At 39.3% G+C, this 8,596-nt stretch overlaps 1 non-coding gene across 1 annotated transcript; it reads left to right on the top strand.

Moving 5' to 3' along the window:
• The first annotated feature begins 7,009 nt into the window (after window positions 1–7,009).
• LOC113835442 lies at window positions 7,010–7,114 on the top strand. The gene has a single exon (XR_003484986.1). It is a non-coding gene; the product is annotated as a U6 spliceosomal RNA (small nuclear RNA).
• Window positions 7,115–8,596: the final 1,482 nt, after the last annotated feature.

Here is an 8,596-nt window from a genome sequence, read left to right as displayed (position 1 = left end):
TGATTGGGTCTGCATTTCTAGTAACTAAACCTGTTTTCTCTGCATTTAAACAACTTGTAGTTATTGTTCAAAAGTCACATCTTAGATTTTATAAACTATGAGGTTAATTTCCAGAACCATGACATTTATTTGTTACAGTTTGGAGTGGATTATGAAACACATGTTTACAATGGAAGAGTAAGTGAAATGAATTAATGACATAACAGCAGGAGTCTAGAGAAGTTTTTTTTTTTTTCAGTATGATGCTTCTATGGTATTTGTTTGACCCTTTGTTTGGTCCTTATGATTTTGTTTCCATGTTTGTCAGCATTGAACTTTGTCTAAGCAATACGAAAAGACAAATCAGCAACAGCAAAGCTTCTCTACAATTGACTGACATGAAAGAAGTGGCCCAGGAGCAGACATTTCTAATAGTTTGTCTTGTGAAAGACGTTAGATAAGCTCACTCTGTAGACCGTCTTTGTTCTTATTAATTGTTCTTTAATATGAAAATGTGCATTTGGAAGGGCGGCCTAAATAAGAATATCCTCCAACAATGCAGGTGAAAAACTTGGCACAGCTTCCATTACAGTCTGACATAGTTAGACTAGGAGAGTGTAAGAGGGATTTATGGCTGCTCTGAAAAATTACTACAAATGCAATGACTTAAGACAACACAAGCAGATTATCTTACAGTCTTGCACCTGTTGGGCATCTAGTACAGGTTTTGTCTTGTTGGGCTGCAAAGCACAGACTGCTAGAGAAGATCCGGATCCTTGCTGGCTTTCTGTTTCTGCAGGCCTTCAACATCCTTATTCAAAACCAGTTCTGCCTCACCTGGTGGTACTTTCACATTCTCTTCTGCCTCCTCCTTGCATAGGAAAGGCCCCTTTGTGGTTACAAATTCATTCTACTTGTAGAATTCAGGTTAATGTTGGTTATTTCACAGTCCCTTCTGCAAGGCCCCCATTTCTGTATGAGATGTGTGTTCTGAAATTTGGGGGAAAGAGCGTAAACACATCTTATCCTACCACAATTTATCACCTTTAGGGGTTTCTTGAAATCAGTTTATGACCAGGGACTTAACTACTTCATCAGAAATTAATAGAACATTATCATTGCTGTGTGTTTGTGTGGGATATTGTCTTCCCTTTCGATAACTGGGTTCAAGGATGTTTCTGCTGTTTCTTCAAAATGTTTTGTGAAGTGTTTGGGATGTTTTATGGAGCTGGAAAATCCAAGAGGTCACCACCAGAACTCAAAGGTGTGGACAACAGTCTTTGAGTGAGTGTGGATTCTTACTCACTGAAGTGTGTTCTCTGATGACAACCAACCACCAATTAGTTGTTTTGCTTGGGGGTGGGGCTTACACCCATCCTTCGAGTTGCCAATTCTCCAAATGTCTCATTTGACTAAATAGTGGCAGATAACTATTTTGACGCAGTGAAGTCTTAACACTTCTGTCCAGATCAAATAATTCCATCTGCTATCAGTTAAGCACTGGAAAACTATTACAGAAAAGCAAGCATGTTTTGATAGATTTAACAAGCAAAGTAGGAATCCATATCATGGCATGTTGCTGATCAATAATTGAGCTGCCAGCCTGATGGAAACAACAGCCAAACACGAGTGCTCTGCTTTCCATACCAAGTTTGGCTGTGGCTGAATGAAGACCAGCATTGATCCCTGCCTTGCACTTGTAAAGCCACTATTTACAGAGAGCCAAATATAGCAGCAGAGGATTTAATGTGTTGCCAAAAAATACAAAATCTGTTCCCCCTTAAGCATGATACTTTATCCTTTTCTTGTGGATCTTGCTAAAAGGAAAATATAGCTTTAAACCACCCAATCTCTTCTGTTGAAAGTTCCCTAGCCTTTTTCAAATGAATTATGTGTTTATGTGTGGTTTTGTGGTGTTTTGAGTTTCCAAAAGAAATCAGTTACATGAGAAATCTATGTAGTGTTGGGTTTTCTTACAAAAACAAAACACTTTTAATGATGGATGTGTTAGTGAATTTGACTATAATAATTACCATTCATTGTGTGTGTAACAAACTATCCTATATACATTGAAAATAGATAATTTTATTTTGTCAATTAGATCTTAGTAAAGTTGGGTGTTAAGTACTTTTAAGTCAAATATTTAACATAACAGCAATTAAGAAAATTCAATTTTGACAGTTTAGAATTAACCAAGGATCATTGAATGATGTTAATTTATATTTTGTTTTGTGCAGAATTTTAATTTGAAAGAAAGAATTTCGCTTCAACTAATGTATTTTCTCCATTTCTTTGGTCTTAGGTTCCATTTTACTTTATTTCTAAGCATAAGGTGATAAGTAGAATAATCCAGATCGCTTTACAATGTGGCTAATGACAGTGACTCTCTTGCTTACATGCACACAGATGCCTACACACACACACACACACACACACACACACACACACACACACACACAGTGTATACATTTGTATGCATGTGCCTCTCTCTCTCTGTGTGTGTGTGTATGTGTGTGTGTGTGTGTGTGTGTGTGTGTGTGTGTGTGTGTGTGTGATTTTGAAAACAGTTTTGTAAACTTCACTAAGCAAATAGCTTTCTACAATGACAGATTTACCAGACATCTCAGTAAGGGAATTTTAAACAAACACAAGCCTGTTTGGAAATACTTGGTGTATGTAAATATGCAAAATATGTTGAGCAGTGCAGCCGTGTTGAACAGCTGCAGGGTGTACTCCCTCATCCCTGAGAAGAGTATTTTGGTGGCAACGGCATTCATTTTCCCATATTGGCTTTGCCCTTCCCCCATGAATCTTCTGACAGCACAAATCTAACACCCTCTCCCACTTAGATGCTAATTCCAAGGGGATCATTTCCCTGGATTCCCACTGGAAAAGGTGGGTGGTGCCTTGAAGGAATGTTCTTGAGTTTAGTGATGCTGTAAAGGCTGCACTTGGGAGAACTTGCTTGGACTTGCTTTGACACGAAACTCACACACAACCCAGACACTCTGCAGGCCAGATTCCATTTAGGCTTGTCACAGTAAGGGGTGGGTGAGAAAGTACTGTTGTGAGTGGCCTTTCCGGCAGTGATGGTCCAGTCTTTTGATCACAACCCTTTTAAGCATTTAAGCATGTCACCACATTCTGTAATATCAGACACTAAACTGTTTATGAAACTAAACGTGCCTGTCTCCTGAGAACCCGAAGAGGAAGGGGGAACCTCAGAGGAGCTTTAAAATGTGAGTCTGCTATTAAAGCATTTTGTTGATATACTGTGAAGAAAAACTCTGAGAATATGAAGGACAGCCTAGACCCTAGAAATAGAGTCCATGGTAACTTGTTGCTATCTCAACACTGTATTTCCCCAGTTTATATATTGTTGGAAATTGATGGAGATAAATCTAAATTGTTTTGGGGAAATGAAAATTACTGACAAATACAAAGAAAAGAGAACTAAAAAAATAAAATAGCCCCAAATTTCTCTGTAAACAATGACTATCACCTGAATTTAAGAAATTCTCACAAATAGCACTATGAAGATTGGCATTGCATTTTTCAGCGAAATTAAATGGGCATTTAAATTTAGACAATGTCATTTATTAAGAAGCTGCAAATTCCTGGTTAATTTCCTTAGCTATTAATGTGGTCATCTGTAAAATGAATGTATTAAGGGTCACTATTCGGACAATTACAAAACTTAAAAAAAAAATGCCTGTGATTCAGTTACTTCCAGGTACATGCTGTTTTCTCTCTTTCTTGAACTTACTAATTGTGGAAATCTTCAGTTAAGTCATTGCCAAGGGCACTCAAGTGCAAGCAGCAAAGCCAGGGCTCAACCTAGGTGTGATCAAACATGAAACCTCAACAGCACCATGCTGTTTCCCATTCCCCCCACTCTGCCCCCCCCCATAGCACCCCTCACACCCCTTTCTTCTACCGTCACATCTGAATTTCTTTGATGTCAGAAACATTTAAAAATCCCACGGCAAGTTAGGATGCAGTAATAGGAAGTTCTAAATACAGTCAGGAACAGGATACTTAGGGACACTGAGAAAGGGCAATCTGGCTTTTGTGACACACTTAGATTTCTAAAAGACTATGGAACTGCAGAACATTATTTACAATTTGCGGATGTGGAACCAATTCCTTCAACATTCTGGTTGGAAAGATTAGGGATGTTTTTCCTCCAGGGCCAACCTCAAATATTATTAAATAGTCATGGATTATAAGAGATACAACATATTTTTGTTGAAATTGTATTTTTTTTTTATCGAAAATTGTCAATCCCTGATTGCTTTAATTGATGAGTAGGACCTTGTCAATTAAAAATAACAAAATGAGGGGCTAGAGAGATGGCTTAGCAGTTAGAACCATTTGCTACTCTGCACAGGAGGGGTTTGCTCCTTGACACAGGGCAGTGGCTCACAACAGTAACTTTAGTTCCAGGGGATCCAACACCCACTTCCGGCTTCCCTTGGCACCAGGGAAGCACATGGTGTACCTACATATGGCAGACAAATCACTCACACAGCAGGTTAAATCTTTAAAAAATGCGTTTTAATTGTGAGTTTTTATAGTAAAGAAAATACATTTGAACTCTTTTCCCACACTGTGAATATTCACTAGAGGAAAATGATATACTAAAAGAAATAATTAAGAAGACAAATTGTAGCCTCCTAAGGGCTGGCTACAGGTGTGCCTAACCAAAGGTGATGTCAGGGTGACATGGGAGAGGCTTAAAGGACTAGGGAATGCACATGGTAGCTCTCTTTTCCCTGCTGTTTTGGCTTGTTCTGCTTGTCTGCTGCTTGGCTTCCTAATAAATATATATATCCTGACCATCACAAGCTACGTATTAGTTATTAATCATAATAACAAACATGGTATGTACTAATGTGGGAAATTACCAATATGGAGCCAGGTAAAAATACAAGGGAATTTAATATGGTAAAGCCTTACTTACAGAGCGACCTAGTCAGCCGGCGGAGCAGCAGTAAGTACAGCAAGCCTAAGATGAAAGGGAAGAAGGGGCCGCCACGTGAGCATCCCTCACTCTTAAACCTTCCCTATGTCACCCTGTCCACACCCTCACAGGCGTGGTCATCAGGTGTGGCTATAGCATCCCCTACAATATACTCTTATATGGATTTTAGACATAGAGCAAAGAATTGCCAGCCTACAATCTGCACTGCCAGAGAAGATAGGAAACAAGGAGGACCCTAAGAGAGACATGCATGGTCCCCCAGAAAAAGGGAAAGAGACAAGATCTCCTGAGAAAATTGGGAGCATGGGGGAGGGGAGAGGGAGTTAGGAGAAAGAGAAGGGAAGAAGAGGAGGGGAGAGGAGGACATGAGGGAGCAGGAAGATTGAGTCAGGGGAAGAATAGAGGAGAGCAAGAAAAGAGATACCATAATAGAGGGAGCCATTATAGGTTTAAAGAGAATTCTGGCACTAGGGAAATGTCCAGAGATCTATAAGGATGATCCCAACTAACAATCTAAGCAATAGCGGAGAAGCTACCTTAAATGTCCTTCTCTGATAATTGATTGATGACTACCTTATGTGACATCCTAGACCCTTCCTCCAGTAGCTGATAAAAGCAGAAGCAGACTCACAGCTTAACACTGAGCTGAACTCCTAGAACCCATTTGTAGAGAGGAGACGTGATGAGCAAAGGGGTCAAGATCAGGCTGGAGAAATCCATAGAAACAGTTAACCTGAACAAGGGAAAACTCATGGACCCCAGATTGATAGCTGGGAATCCAACATAGGACCAACCCAGACCCCCTGAATATGGGTGTCAGTTAAGGAGGCCTGGGCAATTTATGGGGCCTCTGGTAGTGAATCAGTATTTATCCCTAATATATGAATGGACTTTGGGAGTCCATTACACATAAAGGGATACTGTCTCAGCCTAGATACAAGGGGGAAGGCCTAGGCTCTGCTCCAAATGATAAGACATAGACTTTGAAGATCCCCATGGAAGGCCTTACCCACCCTGGAGAGCAGAAAAGGGATGGAATAGGGGGTTGGTGGAGGCAGGGGGAGGGGAGGGAGATGGGAAATAAGGCTGTTTCTAATTTAGATATAAAAAAAGAAAAAGACAGTATAGCATCGTCTGATCCCATAGTTTGTCAAAGCATAGAGGGCATGAAATAATCGGGTGTCAACATTGTCTTTTTACTTGCCAGTTGTTTGTCATGGGGAAAAGTGCACTTTCTCATCATCCCAAATGAAAAGGCAACACTTACACTACAGATTGAATATGTGGGCTTAACAGGACAATGCATATCATTTGCTCAATAGGGGACTTATGAAGCATGGGCTTTATTAGGTACACACAGACGGGGGTTTTGCGAAGCTCCATTGAATCTTCAGCAGCACTTCCCAAGGTCAGTTCCCCTGTTTCCATTTTAAGCAATAAAATTGAAGTGTGGAGACTTAAATAACTTGCATAACTCAGAGTTAGCATTGAATAATTCCTCAGGCTAAATCATCTCTGTGCTCGTCTCTTCTCCACTATATCAGGTTGTCTCTCCCTTTGCCAAACTAAATCTGGATTCTTTCCCTTTGTCCTCAAGCATCCTCAGAAGCAGTTCATACATGAGGATGCAGATTCCTGCATTATACATGGACGTGGTTGGAAAATGGCCAACTATTGCCTCCACTTTAAACTATACAGAGCCACTAAAGTGATTTGTCCTTAGCACCATCCCTCTTACACCATAAGGCTGACAGAGTCCTCTACTCTTTCAAAATATATGATAAAACAAGTCTGAGTAATAGAGAAAGAAAACATTCTCAAATGTAGATAGGATAAAATAAAAACATGGTTCTTAAATGTAGATAGGCTAACTGCAGATGGATTAAATTTAAGAAAAATGTGATGCATAGCAGATATTCACTCATCCCAAAGTCTGGAAGGTTCCCAGTGAAACAAAAAGTTCTGAAGCCTTGACTTTGATAACTCACAGTGAATATGCCCTTAACCAAGGTACTTAAACACATCCTGCCTATGAAAAAGCAATTTGTGACCTTTATAGCTACATATGTTAACATATGAATGATACAATGGAGACTAGCATGACCCTTGTGCAAGAATGACTCACCAGCCCCTGAGGTATTGCATGTTTGTAGGAATAAGGCAGAAAGTGACAGAGCAGGACACCCAAAGTCCGCTCCCAGTCCTTGGTGAGCTTGGGCAGAGTCCCACCATGCGCACGTACACACGCACACCAGAGACGTTCCCATTTCAGTAGCATTCGTTTGTGGTTTTGCATCTTTAGTTTGTGTTTCCTATCTGTTGTACATTTAGCTGAAAATTTGCATAGGCTAACATAATTACATTGTGAATAAAATTTTTAAAGGCTTCACTTGGAAGGAAGAGACAGAAGGAAAAGGTAAAATGTTTTGAAAGGAATTTACATAGAGAAAGGGAAAAACTTGTAAAGGTGACACTGAATGAAGAATTTGAGTCCAAATATCTTGAAGCCAAGCAGAGTGGGTTGTTCCACCTTTTGGGAGGAATAATCCTGTTTTGTTTCTTTCATAAAACACATTATAAACTGTGACTATGTGTGACCGTAAGCAAGAAGAATTATAACATACTTCAAGTGATAATGCCTTTTGATATTGAAGTAGCCTGGAGAGAATGAGCTCTAGATTATCTGAAGGTTCCTGACATAGTTGTGTTGCTAATGACCCATGCACTCCTGGAAAACATTACTGAATGTTCTTGTGTTTACTTGTCTATTAAATTGGGAAAGTAAAACTAGACAATCTAGGTTTCTTCCACTTTGAGAGTTCAATGATCACATGTCTATTTTCTTATAAGATACAAACAAAGCCTATTTAGACACCAGAATTAATTTTCCCTGGAGCTAGAAGAGTTTGGAAAGAATAGTTTTATTGGAAAGCAATATTTGACAACTTCTTTAGATGCTAATGGGAGTCTAGGCTAAAACAGTTCAATAATGACAGAGTGCAGAATGGAACAAAGAAAAATTCCAAAGAATCTCTGCAACAAATGCCATTGGTATTTATGTAATCTGAAAAGGGAAAAAATGAGAAGTAAGAGAGACACGATTCCCTTAGGGATTTGACATCCTGGAATTTGTATTTTTAACACAGTTTATCCTGCAAGGAGCCAATATGCAAACCTGTGTATAATTTAGAAGTTTTTCTCATCCCATGTGTCCCACATGCTGGTTTGAATTACTCAAGATGGAAAATAGAATCAGGGGTGGGGGCGGATAAAAACATTTACAGCATTCCTATTACTAATTATGTACAGCACAGTAGACAGTTTCAGATACGTCACTAAGGACATATCAGGGTACCCAGCCTCATCTCCCACTCCCTTAACTTTACCTCATTTGAGAGAGTCAAATCCTTGTGATTTTTCTAGCTTAATTTTAATAATCTATATTGGCATTGGCTTCCATAGTTTCTGCTGGTAAACTAAGTTAGACAAATTTTAATTTCTCTGCATTTGCTAACTGCTTAACTTCTTCAAATATCACATTCTTGTGGTCATCAGGAGATAAATTTATTGCAATAATCCAAAAGTATTTAACAACTCTTTAGGATACCATGTGATGTCCTGGATAAAAGTCAA

The sequence above is a fragment of the Cricetulus griseus genome, chromosome 4 (genome assembly GCF_003668045.3).
Source record: "Cricetulus griseus strain 17A/GY chromosome 4, alternate assembly CriGri-PICRH-1.0, whole genome shotgun sequence".
In the NCBI taxonomy this organism is placed as follows: domain Eukaryota; kingdom Metazoa; phylum Chordata; class Mammalia; order Rodentia; family Cricetidae; genus Cricetulus; species Cricetulus griseus.
The sequence above is the reverse complement of the archived record's forward strand: the minus strand, read 5'-3'. Positions and strand labels throughout refer to the sequence as shown.